Source organism: Euprymna scolopes, chromosome 16 (assembly GCF_053919585.1).
Source record: "Euprymna scolopes isolate OS-2025 chromosome 16, ASM5391958v1, whole genome shotgun sequence".
NCBI classification, from domain to species: domain Eukaryota; kingdom Metazoa; phylum Mollusca; class Cephalopoda; order Sepiida; family Sepiolidae; genus Euprymna; species Euprymna scolopes.
This window is the reverse complement of record NC_136497.1, coordinates 330,001-345,196: the sequence shown is the minus strand read 5'-3', so window position 1 is coordinate 345,196 and position 15,196 is coordinate 330,001. Positions and strand designations below refer to the sequence as shown.

Below are 15,196 nucleotides of genomic sequence, written 5' to 3'. Positions count from 1 at the left end.
ATGGCCGGATTGAAACGAGAGATGGCACTGCTGTTTTCAGTGTTATGAAATATGCCATATTTTACATAGAGCAAAATTCTTCAGAATGTATATTTTCGATTGCAGAAGAATGTGTTGAACGAGTAATGGGACTGCTATTGCCATTGTTATGAAATATAATATATTTTACTAGGAGAAAATGTTATTGATAGGGCCGATACATTTAGAACAATAAAATATTACAGAATATTTATGTAATAAAAGATTTTTGAATTTTAGTTAGCAAAATAATAAAAACACAGTTCACAATGAATTACAATTTATCACAACAATAATGGTGACTTGGTATCGTGACATTAGATTACGAACAAAGAAAGAGGTATCATATATTCACAAAACATAGGTAAGTCAAGGAGAGTCAGTTAACCAGTTATAGGACTTAGTCAGAGAGCGGAAGTGAAATAAATGTTACATGTTTAATATAACACGTCGTCTTTTCAGAGGGAAGTTATTTTCATTTTTAAGCATTTTACAGACCCTTCAGTCAAGACCATCCAGTGGAAGAAAGTATGTTTTTATTTTGTCTGCTGTGTCTCACATGAAATATGTTATCCGTCACATCAAAAAGAATAGTCAATCGTTATGTTATTTTTCCGTTTGTTAACTTATTTTAATATGTGAGAAACACCACCACACGCAAGCATACAGAAAATGAGCACCCGCAAATGAACATAAAATTAAACATTATATATATGCAAATTAAAAAATAAAATTACTAAACCTATGTAGTTAAAACTTTAAATGTCCGAAACTACTAAAAAATCCCACTTTCTTAGAAATTCCATACACTTCAAAATTCATCCCCTAATCTTTTCTTAACGTTGCCCTGTAATCTAACACTACGATTCCCAACCATTTCACAGCCTCTTTATTCTAGACAATTTCAACACTGCTTTATAGCACCTACTTTATTATATTTTTTCAAACAACTCATTTATTTTTATTTCATTCATTTTTAGTTATTTTTCTTTTCTTCCCTAAACTCGACTCCAATTCAAAAATCTACCCAGCAGAATCCATAACTTATTTTCTACCCAAAGAGCTTTTATATAAGCTATATTGGACGCATCTGTTTACCCATTTGCACTGGACGTATCTTAGCTCTTTCTGTCCACCTATCAACCACCTTTGTCGTAGACGATAGCTGACTGTTTAACCCCGTGCAGATCATCATCCAGCATCCAACAAACTTTTTTCGACACGCTCAATTATCTATTTCCCTTTTTTCTTTAATTTTCTTCTTTCCTCTTTCTTTTCTTGTCTTACCTTTATAATTTTACAAATTTTAAATATAATTTATATTTTTTTTATTGCTTTCACCTCTTCCTTTTAGCCTTTTCCATTCTCCCCTTTCTCTCCCTTACTTCTATTCTCTTGGTTTTTAATATTCATATGTAATCGCAAAAAACATATCTTTCCTTTTTTTAATGTAAACTTGAATCATCTGACGGTATAGACAGATAAATTTATACTGTCTATTGAAGCAATTTGTAGTGGTGTGCTTTCTAAGGGTATTAAATATAGGCCGACAATGTATGCGTTATACGAGGTTCTTTTTAACTGATAAAAAATGTCCGCTTGCATAAACATAAATATAATTTAATTTCTTTCTCTCCAGTGCTGTTGAGTTTACAGCATTAATAGAGACCTAGACTTGAAAGTTTAAAGGCGGCTTTAGTCTGGAATTATGGGGTAAATTGGCCACACAACGGAACTACATCTTGAGAGTTTAAATGAAAAGTACCATATTCAGTTGCCTTGGAATGTTGCATGTGGGATGACCTTAGTTTTGGATTCTGGTGCATTTCGTAGGGACATTGAGAAAAATCGGAACCGCCACCGCGAATCGATAGTTTAGAGTTTCGTTAGAGCGCTTCTTGTTTGGCGCAAACAAGGCTATAGCCGTCCTTCAAAGCAAGGGTTATAGTTAAATAAGGTGTGACCTTTTTGAGAATCTGTGTCAAGCTTGCTGGAAGTTAAGAGCTTGGAAGTTAAAGTAAATCAGGTACCTTGCGTAACTGGGGGCTGGTCAATGGAGATATTGTAAGAGGGGTTTATCTGTTTTGATCTCTAAACGTCATGTATGAATGTTTTTATTGCATTTTCACTCCAAACAAGTCACAGTGCCACTTTGACGCAGGGGCTACTATCGGGGACATAATTGTAAAGGTTACTATGTGGGGAGTTGAGCAGCAAGATATCTGTTTACATTACACTTGAACTTCTGTATGTCAGTACAGTAGGAGAAGCAAGAATCCGGAAGAGAAATACAAAATCTTGCAATTCTGGGGAAGAAACTATTAGAGTAGAAGACTTTCTAGGGGTGGGATTTTGTTGCTTGTAGGTACTTTTTGGTGTATTTATGTCGAGGGGATAAAGAGACTTGTAGTTCGTCGGGACACCTATGATTAATATACTTTTAAAACAGGCAGAGGGATGCAACATTTCGTCGATATCACGGAGGCTGAAGCCTAGCTGACAGTTCGGGACCTATTAGGTTAGCGACTCTCTTTTGAACCGTTTTTTAGGGGTAAGAGACTAGTAGCAGACGCACCAGGCCAAATGTGACAACAATACTCCATACATAAGTGAATTGTGGCCTTGTTTAGGTAAAGGATACTTTCAAGCGTAAGTAACTTTCTAGCACGGTAGGGAAAATCCACCTTCCTCGCAGCAGTCGCGGAAATACCCCAGATATATCCGTCTCAACTCATGTTCCCTGTGAATGTTAAGCCGAAGAGTTTGAACGAAGTACTTTCAGGTATCATTAGCTATAGAATTAAGCTATAATAATTGATAGGATCAATATCTCGAGAATATGAAGGGCGTAAGAAGTACTAATACCGATGAGAGAAGGTCAGAGACTTATCAGAAGAGATGTCGTCATGCAGCGTGTCGAAAGGGGCCCTTCATTAACTATGGCAAAAGGTAGTAGGAGAAACAGCTGACATCGATCGCAGGAAATTTGATCGTGCGCTCAAGGAAAAAACTGCTATGAGCCCTGAAAGGATGACTTTTAAATTTAAATAAAATGAGGGAGCAGTTTATGGGCAGTGACTGACCAAGAAAAATGTATGGGGATGGAATCTGAACTTTTTCTTAGCTGCAGTGTGTGAAAAAAGCCTAAGGATTGCTTCTTATGAATAAGACGTAGGAGTGCAATTGAAAAATGTATGAACATTTCTGAGAAATGGTAAAGGAGTGTTAGATATTGTATTCCTGGAAAACGCCGGCTGATCGGATTGACGCGGAAAATGGGACTGCGATTGTCAGTATTATGAAATATTAGCAGAAAAATGTGTTCAACTCAGCCTCGTTGGGGATATTAACTTCTATAAGGTTGCTTCATTCTCCTTCTTCTTCCATATCACTATGTCAGGTTTATCTGTTTTTTAGGTACGTAGATGTAGGAATTGGATAGTCATAGTGGATGGCGCATGACTTATGTTCGACTGTTCTTTCTGGTATGCATGTTCCCAAGTATTGCTACTCTATTCGATATTCACACTCGCATAGTAGTCATCCATCAGAAGAAATTTATAGTTGGATGTCAGGTGGCTCACATCACCTACTTCTGTGTGCAGGAGCTGCACTTGCTGTCATTGTTTAGACCACTAATTTTCTTAAAAGCTTTGAGCTTTGGTCATCAAGCATTGATCTTGGACAGTCATTATAATTCTCTCCTGATCGTACTAGAGCGATCCTCTTTTTAGCCAGTCAATGGAAACTTCTTTATAGTCCAGAAAATACTTGGCACGCTGTTAGTTGGTCCATTCTTCCAGTTTTTTTCAATTAAATTTTTTGTGCATTTGTAGCGTCTTTTTTCAGCTATTTCTATAACTAGCTAAGACATTGCTAGTTGATTATTAGCAATGATCTTGTTTTTGTTTGCAAGTTTTGTTTTAACGACTTTCCTTACACGACATATATATTCTCTGCTAATTATTTTCTTACCTTGGCATTCTTTCTATGCAAAGGTATTTGTATTTTCCTGCTTTTCTAGTTCCTTGGTGTCAGTATCTTTATCAAATTGTATGTTTTCTGTTTGGACATTCTTTCCATGTTTGATGGATAATTTGGCCTATTTGTCCAAACCCAACATGATTACAATATCTCTGAAGTAGTTATGTATGACCTGTAAGAGTCGGCTTAAGACAGCGTCTGAGTTGACATACGACTTAAGGTCATCCATGAAGAGCAGGTGATTGACTCTTTTATTTGGATCTTGTTGGCGACTTTGGCACAAATTGTAGGCACTCTTTTTTGTGAGTTCTCAGTTTGGTATTTATTATTTTTTAAAAGGTATTCACTAATAAGTCTGCAAAAGTATGTTATTGCTACATCTTTAATTACATACTTTTCAGATGGTTACCTTGAATAACTTATAAAAACACCATTTTGGATAACTTACATTGTTCATGTAACCGACATATTCTGATGTTTCTTATCAGTTACGGTTGATATTTAGAACTTGGATAATTATACTACACTATATAGGCTCTGGAACCCAATAAAAATGCATTCATTACAAAAATTATATGAAAAACTTTAGGAAAAAGATTTTTAAATCCATTATGATTGGTAAAAATGAATCGAGTACTTTTTAAGTAAATGATGCGCGCACACACACACACACACACACACACACACACACACACACACACACACACACACGCACACACATATATATGTATGTCTCCATATATATTTTGATTACAGAAATTCCCCTCTGGACCAAAGTACTGTAGGTTTGTAACAACAAATGCTAAATACAAATGTAATATGTCTAGACTATTAGCCACAATCATATGTAACTTTAGAACGACATTATAGACACATTTATTCGTTATGATAAATCCTACATTTAATCATAAGAAAAACATACTTATAATCGAACCATATTTAGACGAAGTAGTTCCTATTTTTCCCTCTGATTCCAAAGTCCTCCTACCGCCCCCAGTCACCACCGGGAAGAAATCTACACATTATACCTATATTGTCCTGGCACCCTTCGTAACTGGATCATAAACTCATAGATATACCATTATCTTTCCATTTCCCGATCCCAAAATAATAATTTCTCCCTTTTAAAATTCCAGCAATTCTCATTGGCTGAGACAAACCAATTATTCAGTCATGCACATCATATTAAAAAAATGCACGCACCAGATCCTTTAAAATATAGCGACTATCTCTACACGAGCCAATCGTTTAAAAATTAGCCAAATACAATCATAATAACCGCTCATAAAAAATTAAAGTACTGATACACTTACAGTTATTTATACACACATTAAACCCCTAACTACCTCATCACAAAAAACAAACCCTGAAACAAAAAAACAACATTTATGGGTCTCAGGTTTTACTTTTTTCTCTACCTACGGACACATTTACATTGTGCAGTTATTCCTACACCAGAAATAAAAACCCTGAACCCAATATTTTATGAGTTAGGTTGAAAAACTTAATTACTGTGCCTACGAGTGCTACACGAGGCAATCGCTAATAAATTAAACAAAATACAACCATAATGACCGCTCATAATTAAAAATATACACTTACATTTACCTATGCACCCATTAAGATTATGCAAATACACATCCATAAAAAAAAACAAAAAAAACAAACCTTGAAACAAAAAACATAACATTTACGGGTATCGGTTTTACTTTTTCGCTTTCCGAAAAAGTAAAAAGTATTTTCTTGTTTTCTTTTACTTTGCCTAATATCCCCAACAACAACAGCAGTACTTTAATTTTTTATGGGGGGGGGACATGCTTCGCAGCTCAATATATATATATATATATATATATTGTTTTTATTGTAGAGTTTTCAACTATCGATTATTTAAAGTTAAGCTAAGTTTGACAATTCATCATAAAGAGATTGACGCCCTAGCAGCATTTGCAAATTGTGTAAATTTATTTTGAAAATCATTTTGAAACATTTGATTATTTAATGAATGACTAATTTCACGAAATTGACCTGTAAACTAACCAATATGTTCATGCGATTTAAGCCCATTAGATTATTTTCTTTGAAAATATGTAAAGCTCCATATCTACACTAGTAAACCGGACACAATAGACCACTTCGGAGACAATATTCGAGGACTTATTGACGAAATACTGCTAAACTGAACGCGTAGAGTTTGTGAAAATTGGACTTCGTGATTCGTCACTTGCCCGACATTATATCAAATTATTAAACCAAAGATTTATATCTGGAATAAACCATATATTTGTATAATGAAAATATTTTTCTGTGATTTATTAATATACCACGTTAATGGTATTTACTCACGCTAATAGTTTTTATTTTCAAGATACCACGTTAATGGTATTCACCTCATTAACAGTATTTACTCATTTTCGGAAATTTTTCTTTTATTGAACACAATATTGCGTACAATTGTTTTAGCCCCAGTGTTGGCACATAATTTAATTGTTCATTAAATTAAAACTTGCAAGAGACTGGACTTCATGAGCACGTTAAAAACTATTTAAAAAGGTTTTCAGCTCACGAATAGGATTTTTTCCAGTTAATACAGTCTACATTGTTTTTTTTTTATCAACAACATATATAAAACGTTTCAAGCGGACTTTATCTGCATTTTTTAGATTGAATACACTTGCCTGGTAATGCAGTATACTCGAGTATAGTAGTTCGTCGTTATTTGGTGGCCACTTTTTTTCTTTTCATTTCTTACATGTGGCCTTCTGGTCATGAATTGTAACAATGTTATGACCTATAATAGGAAACAGTTTCCAAAAATGATTAAATACTGTTGTATCTACTCCTATTAATATTGCATAGCCGTTTCTCTCTATAACGATTCCTTTTTATTGATGCCACGTATCATGTTTGTTGCATTTTTACAAAAATGAGTGTTGCTAATGAATTTAAACACATTGCTTGTTCTAATGATTTTGACAATCAAACACGAAAACTGTTTCATAAATAAAACTATTTATTTAATTTCTTTCTTTGTTTCCATGAGAAGTCAATGTGTGTACAAAGTTCGACCGAACCTCTTTGTTTCTGATTTTTCTTTGTTCTCTGTTAATCTGAAATTTGTGTATGTGCACGATCTCCAAATTCCTTTATCACATATTAACATGGTATTTTGAAAGAAACATATTTATAGCTCTAGTATTGCACTATTGAGCTATCTAAAAAGAACGTTATTTTATTGATTCACATATAATCACATCCCTAAATATTTAAATTATATATGCAAATATTAGTTTGTAATATATATATATATATATATATATATATATAAAGCTCAACGTCTGTGTGTGTCTGGTCACGAATAGGCTCTTATATAGTTGACTATTATGGAAAACTGATCACATATAATGATAGAAGATGTATTGAGACACAGGAATGAGTATGTTTGATCTGGCATAATGATGCTTCATTAAAATTGTGGGGTCTGCGTACGCGCCTGGTCCACAAAGTATGGAAATAAAAAATTTAAAAATTAAAAAAAAAAAAAAACGTTTACAAGTGTTTTTAAAATAGATGCACATAATAATACCTTGATAAGTATGTTTTAACTTAAATAGGTATGGTATAATAAAATTGTGGGAGTCTGCGTTCGCGCCTGGCCTCCATAGAATAGAAATAGGCATACACTTTAATAAAGACTTTTCATATCTCTCTGCGTAAGTATACGTTGATAATTATGTTTCAGTTTGAAGAAATACGGTATAATAAAATTATGGGGTGTTCGTTTGCACCTGACCTCCATAGAATGGAAATATGTCACAAAGTTTAACGTCAAGTTTTGAGACATTGTGTTGAACAAAGATGGCGGCGTAGTTCAGATCAGTAACCAAGATGACGACCAAGAATCAAATGCGGTCCGTGGCGTAGTTAACCTCCTAAGTTCTGAGATATTGTGTTGAACAAAGATGGCAGCGTAGTTCAGATCAGTAACGAAGATGGCGGCGTAGTTCAGATCAATAACCAAGATGGCGGCCAATAATTAAATGCGCTCCGTGACGTAGTAAACGGCGAACTGATTGAATCCAAAATTCGACAATTTTAATAATAATTTCGGAACGTTTTCATTGTTTGTTTAGCACAGCCGTTGGTTATAAAAATGATTGGCGAATCCATTCGTCTCATACCCCCATTAGAAGTCAAAAACATTTTACACACACTCTTTTTGATATAATGGAAAAATCCTTTCGGATTCAATTTTGGTTTCACTTGAGAAAAGGAAAGAAAAATAAATAAATAAAAATAAATGAACAAAGAAAAATAAACCAATAAAATGATTGTTTTTGTTTTTTCTTTTTCTTCTTCTGGTTTTGGGGGAATTTGTCTTTATTCTCATTGTTCAAAAAGAATTATTTATATATTGGTATAATGTGTGCAAAAAGAAGCCATTTTTTTGGATACATATAAAAATAAACACTTTTTAAATGTATATAAACATACAAATAGAATATTTTTCAAATACATATAAACATATGCACAAAAATTCACAAATATACAATTTTTGTTTTGTTTTAACAAATGTTTGCCAAAAAAAAGGTATACAAAAAGAACTATTTGACAAATAGGAAGTTTACAAAACGGTTTTAACAAGTGGCTTTTTTGTAACAAAAACTGGAAACATTATGTTAGGTATTAATTGGTTAATTTGGTTAGTAAGGTAGAAATGGTCGCAGTTTAACGTCGTGCCCGGGACAATTTACACTTTTTTTTTTGTTTGGTGTGATTTTAACTGTTCATGCTTCTTCTTTTGGGTTTCTGAAAAGAGATTTATTCATAATTAGATTCCAAAAATTGCGGTTATAAAATGCCTTTATTTTATTATAAAATTTTATTCTTTTTATAGGTTTAGTGAAAATATCGGCTATATTATTCTCAGACGTCACATAAATAAGAGTAATAGATTTTTTTCTTATTTTATCCCTTATAAAATGATATCTGATATCAATATGCTTCGACCTTTGATGAATCATAGAATTATTTGCTAATAAGATACTGCTCTGATTATCACAATGAATTACTATAGGTTTTTTACTTAGATCTGGTTATAAAATAGATTTTAGAAGGGTGTTCAGAAAAATTGCCTCCTGCGCGGAATAAGTAAGAGCCACATATTCTGCTTCACAAGTAGAAAGGGCAACAATTTGTTGCTTTTTAGTTTTCCAAGAGATCATAGGTCCAGTCCTTGACAGTCTAAAACAATACCCCGCTATACTCTTTCTATCCTCAGAGTTAGCCCAATCTGAATCCGAAAAGCCTTCTAAATTTAGAGGATATGTAGAAGTTTTAAATCTTAAAGATTGTTCCTTGGTTCCTTTTAGGTAACGAAGGATTTGTTTTGCACGATTAAGGTCTTTAATTGTCGGTTTCGATAGGTTTTGAGATAGCTTTGTTACAGTGTAACATATGTCAGGCCTTGTTGCGATCATCAAGTAGATGAGGCTTCCTACCATTTCCCTGTATATTCGGTTATCTATGAATTTTGTTTCGGTCCCTATATTTTATTTATGTCCATTTCGACGGGAGTTGTACGCGGCTTACAATCTTGCATTCCGAACTTGAGCAGAATTTTTTCAATGTATCGTGATTGGTTCATAGTTATAGTTTCATTTTCACAGGTAAATTTTATATCGAGGAACCATGACAGTTGTCCAAGATCGGCCATTTAAAATTTTTTATTTAATTCATTTTTAATATCTCGTGTTGTCACAGTTTGAGGCGATTAATATGTCGTCAACCCAAAAAACCAAAACCAGCAATTTATTACCTACATTTTTGGTATACATGCACGCGTCTACGGGACATTGTTCGAATTCCTGTTATATTAAATAATTATGGAGTGTTAAATTCCAATTGTGTGCACTTTGTTTTAGTCCATATAACGATTTATTTAATTTCAACACACAATTTTTATTTTTCATTTTAAATCCCTCTGGAGGGTAAATGTAGATTTCACAGTCAATCGGAGCATTTAAATAAGCATTTTTTACATTCATTTGATGTATTTTTGAATTGTATTGAGTGGCAAGTTGTAATAAAATTCTAATTGTCGTTAAATTTGTCGTTGGTAAAAATGTTGCACAATATTCCACTCCAGGAATTTGTGAGAAACATTTTGCCATAAATCTTGCTTTAAAAGTTTCACTGCTAGAAGCTGTGGCTTTTTTGGAAAAAACCCAGCGTTTAGAAATTATATTTTATCTGTTGGTTTTGCCACTATTTCGTATGTGTTATTTTCAGATAAAGTTTTAAATTCAGATAACATAGCTTGTTCCCATTTTTGGTGATTTTCTGAATTAATCGCCTCATTATAACTTTCCGGTGCGCTGTTCAACGAATAACAGTAATCCACGGCGTAATCGTGTATCTTTTCGATTTGTAAGAAGTCTGGCCTTTTTCGCTCCCTTATTGGATATCGACGTGTCTGGTTACTGTTTTCGTCAGAAGTACTGTAATTGTCATCGTTATTAATATTTTCATTGTGATCGATTAAGATGCTAGGCAATATTTCACGTTTTTCATTCACTGGATCGCCATTTTTTAAATTTAATGTATCATTGAATTTTGCACATCTAACCCTTTTTATGGCATTTTGAGCTGCAAAGTAGATTAAGTATGCCGGACTATTTTTATCGTAACCTACGAAAGTACCTTTTTCGCTTTTAGTATTTAGTTTACTGGTGTTTTCTATAAATGCAAAACAATCAGAACCAAATAGATGCATTCTATTCATTTTAGGTTTTACACCGCAAAACGCTTCATACGGCGTTTTTCCTAGTCTCTTATTGAACGATCTATTTCTGATATATGCTGCTGCCATTAAAGCGTATGTCCATAAACTATGCGCTAATTTCGATTCGATAAGTAGGCATCTTGTAATCTCAAAAAGGGTTTGCCATGCCCTTTCAGCGGTGCCATTTTGGAAAGGGGAGTACGGCGCCGATGTCTCGTGTTTAATACGGTGGTTAATTAATAGAAGTTCAAAGTCTTTACTAGTAAATTCAGTCCCATTGTCTGCGCGAATACATTTTACTGAACCGTACGCGGCAACATCAGCTAAATATTTCTTAGTGGCGATTATAGTGTCGGATTTGTTTTTTTAGAAAATAAACCATAATTAAACCGGAAAAATCATCAATAAAGTTCAAAACGTACCTTAGATTGTTTCTCCCAATCGGGCTGATCGGACCTGCTAAGTCACAATGCACAAGTAAGAGAATTTTCGTAGCTTTTTTGTCTGGCGTTCGGCTTATATCTTTTGTCATTTTCCCCTGGGCATTTGGGAGATCGTCTGAAGGTATTATTTTCATGCCTTCGACTACATTTGGTAATTTTTTAATATCAGCTGTATTGCAGTGTCCTAGAATTTTATGCCAGATTTCCAAGTCGTAATAGGCAGTTTTTGAGGGAACCATACTTTTTAAATAATATAGTCGGCCATTTTCTTTAATGTCAAATACAGTTCCATTGGGGTATGTCAATTTTGACTTATTTTGGCCAAATTGTATATTCGCGCCTTGTTTGATTGCAGCATGCACAGAAAATATGTATTGCTTAAATATAGGTATGAACAGAGCATTTTTTAGAATACAGTTACAGATTTCGCTTTTATTATTTTTTAGGTATATTTTAGCATCGCCTCTTTTCAAGACTATATCATTTATTTGACTACCGTCGGCAAGTTCGACAAAATAACTTTGAGGATTAAAGTTTGAATTAAAATTAATAAAATCAGATTCCTTGGTGATAACGTGTGCTGTAGCACCACAGTCTACAAGGAGATTTTTACCGTTTGTGGTATTGTCAAAGTTACATGTGAATAGAAATGTATTTTCTTCCTCAAACTTCTCAATGTTTTTTACGGAGTCCATTTTAGAGCGTTTATATCGACATTGGAAACTTTTGTGGTTGGGTCGTCCACAATTATAGCGGATAATTTTATTCTTTTTCTTGGGAAAATTACTTTTGGAGAATACGTTGCGGTGAGTTGCGTAATTTAGTGGTGTCTGCTTTCGAGAAGCATTTTTGAACTTCATAATATTGCTGGAGTTATTATTGTCCACGAGCATACGATTAGTCTCTTCGTAACTGCGCAATGCCACTTTAAATTCGCTGAAATTTATGGGGTTGTCTTTCTGAGTTATAACAGTAGTAAATGGTTTAAAATCGGCTGGAAGTCCATTGAGGGTCATTGATATCAACAAGCTATCGCTTATTATTTCACCTGAGAGTTTTAAGGCATTGGCGGTTGTTTTTGCCCTTATAACGTAGTCAGTAATCGTTTCATCCTCGTTACGTTAATTCTGTATATAGAGATATTATTTTCGGTGTCCCTTTTGATAAATAATGTTCTCAATATGTTCAATGCTTTCCTCCCATCATCCAATGCGTCTATTATAATCAGAGACAGACTTCTATAGTCTAAACATTGAATCAGTTCTGCAAAAACAGTCGCGTTTTTTTCGAGAAATTCGGGTTCGTTTGGATTCTCTGTTGGAGATTGTATGACTGTGTAGTTTTCGAATCCTTAGATATCCCAGAAATTTTACCTGCCATAATTCGAATTTATATTCCGATCCGTCAAAGAAAAGACGGTGGCTGGGCGCATAACCTGTTAAGTTTTGAGACATTGTGTTGAACAAAGATGGCGGCGTAGTTCAGATCAGTAACCAAGATGGCGACCAAGAATCAAATGCGGTCCGTGGCGTAGTTAACCTCTTAAGTTCTGAGATATTGTGTTGAACAAAGATGGCAGCGTAGTTCAGATCAATAACCAAGATGGCGGCCAATAATTAAATGCGCTCCATGACGTAGTAAACGGCGAACTGATTGAATCCAAAATTCGACAATTTTTATAATAATTTTGGACCGTTTTCATTGTTTGTTTAGCACAGCCGTTGGTTATAAAAATGATTGGCGAATCCATTCGTCTCATACCCCCATTAGAAGTCAAAACATTTTACGGTTTTTTAATATAGATCCACAGAATATTGTGATAAGTGTTTCAGTGTAAACAGGTATGGTATAATAAATTATGGTGTTTATCTATTTTATTTTTACTTCGAAGCCATCTCTTTACAACCCTTCCTTTTCATAACCTATCATACTTTCATAAATCAGAGTCCATTTTCTGTAAGCTGTTTTTGAACTTAGTAAACGACGGGTACTTTTGCTAGTATATATATATATATATATATATATATATGTGTATATATTTATATATATACACATTTTTAATGTGAAAATTGATGAATCACATAGGTAAGAAATTAATTTTTATAGGTTGAAAAGGTTAGTAATTGCAATTGAGAATAGAATATTGGATCAAATGTTTATAACGTGTCTTCTGCCTAAGATTAAGGGAGGTGGTGTTTGATGAACACTGCTGGGAGCCATGATGTAATATACTGTTTTGTTTTTAAATTGCCGAAACAGTGTTTCATGGTAAAAAACTGATGATCCCTTAAAAATAAATTATTAGTACTATAGTAAATTCGAGAGCGAGTTGATGCAGTGATTGCAGGTGATTAAATGACTTACTGACTAGATGGTTTTCTAACGAATGATAAAAATAATTTGTTGTATAGTTTTAAAGGTTAAAAACTTCAAAGACTATATATATATATATATATATAGTCTTTGAAGTTTTTAACCTTTAAAACTATACAACAAATTATTTTTATCATTCGTTAGAAAACCATTAGTGTCTGTAGGTATTTAATTATTATAGTAAAAAAAATAATTATGACAGCCCCTTTAAGAAATACGTTTCTTATCGCTGAGCACTTTCTGTTGAATTAAAATGTCGGTCAATTTAGCTCTTATGCGTAGATCATCGTATAACGATTTGATCACTGTCTGTCTGACGTAATGAACATTTAAATTAAAATGTTTAAAATTCAACGCTATTTCACATGATTAATGGTAGCCGAATGGATACGGCCTCCGCTAATCGAGCCAGAGATGTCTCGTGTCGCGGGGTTCGAATCGTTCGACTGGTAGTAATCGTGACACCCTGCACTGAAGAATCCCGAAAGGATGAAACACTAGTGTCTGTAGGTATTTAATTATTATAGTAAAAAAAAAATAATTATATATATATATATATATATATATATATATATATATATATGTTAATCCAAACACCCAAACTTATATTATATAGTTGAATATATACATATGGATTCACCGCTGGTTATCATGTAAAATTAAGTATTTTAATCTAAACGATTATTAAGATCAAGCTTAATTTCGTTAATTATACATATTAATTGAACACTCATTTTTTTTTATTTTAGTGAAGAAGTTAAATTATATATATATATATATATATATATATATATATATATATATATATATATATATATATATATATTAGTTGGACGCCCGGCGTTGTCTGTTCGTACAAAGCAATATGATATATAAATGTGTGCATAAATATATTTTAATTTATACGCATAAACATGATATTTTAATTTATGCAGATTACGTATGCATTATAATAGAAACAATCCTCTATTGAATATTATATATTATGAAGAACGATTTGACTAGTAGACAAATTTGCAAATACAAAAATAATAATAATAATGTCGTTCATAAATTTCATCTGTATTTGTTTACAATACAACGTCACCTGATATTTGAGCTTGACCGTCTTAAAAATAGTCTTTCTTCTTCTACACATTAATTTTTTATAAATTTAATGTATATGATAACTCATACCTCATTATGAACAAGAATATTGTTTTAAATTGTTTGAATTGAATTATTATTACGGACCAATGATCTATTGAATATTTATTGTATCTTATAGATAGTAGTAATTTACAAAAAGAAAATGATGGCATGGACGTCACCAGCTAGATTCAAAACCAAAACATTTAGCGCTACAGCCGCGTTCCCTAACGTTTGAGCTATCGACAAAGTTTTCAAATTAAATCACTTCAAGCTACGGATGATTTTGCGCATACGTAGAGGTGATAGAAATATGTCGGTAAGTGCAAATGAACATTTTGCATTTCAACCTGTCGACATATTTCTTTACGCGTTATTCATCCATCCATACAACGATTTTACTTGTTATAAACCATCTTTGGTGAATGATTACTATTTCCCGTTAATTTCAGTGGTTTTTGACTAGTAG

The 15,196-nt window shown here is 33.2% G+C and overlaps 1 protein-coding gene across 4 annotated transcripts in view; it reads left to right on the top strand.

The window, feature by feature from the left end:
- Positions 1 to 15,196, top strand: part of LOC145295819 (metalloproteinase inhibitor 1-like) — a 71,949-nt gene that overhangs the window by 55,903 nt on the left and 850 nt on the right. The gene's annotated exons all lie outside the window — the stretch shown is intronic.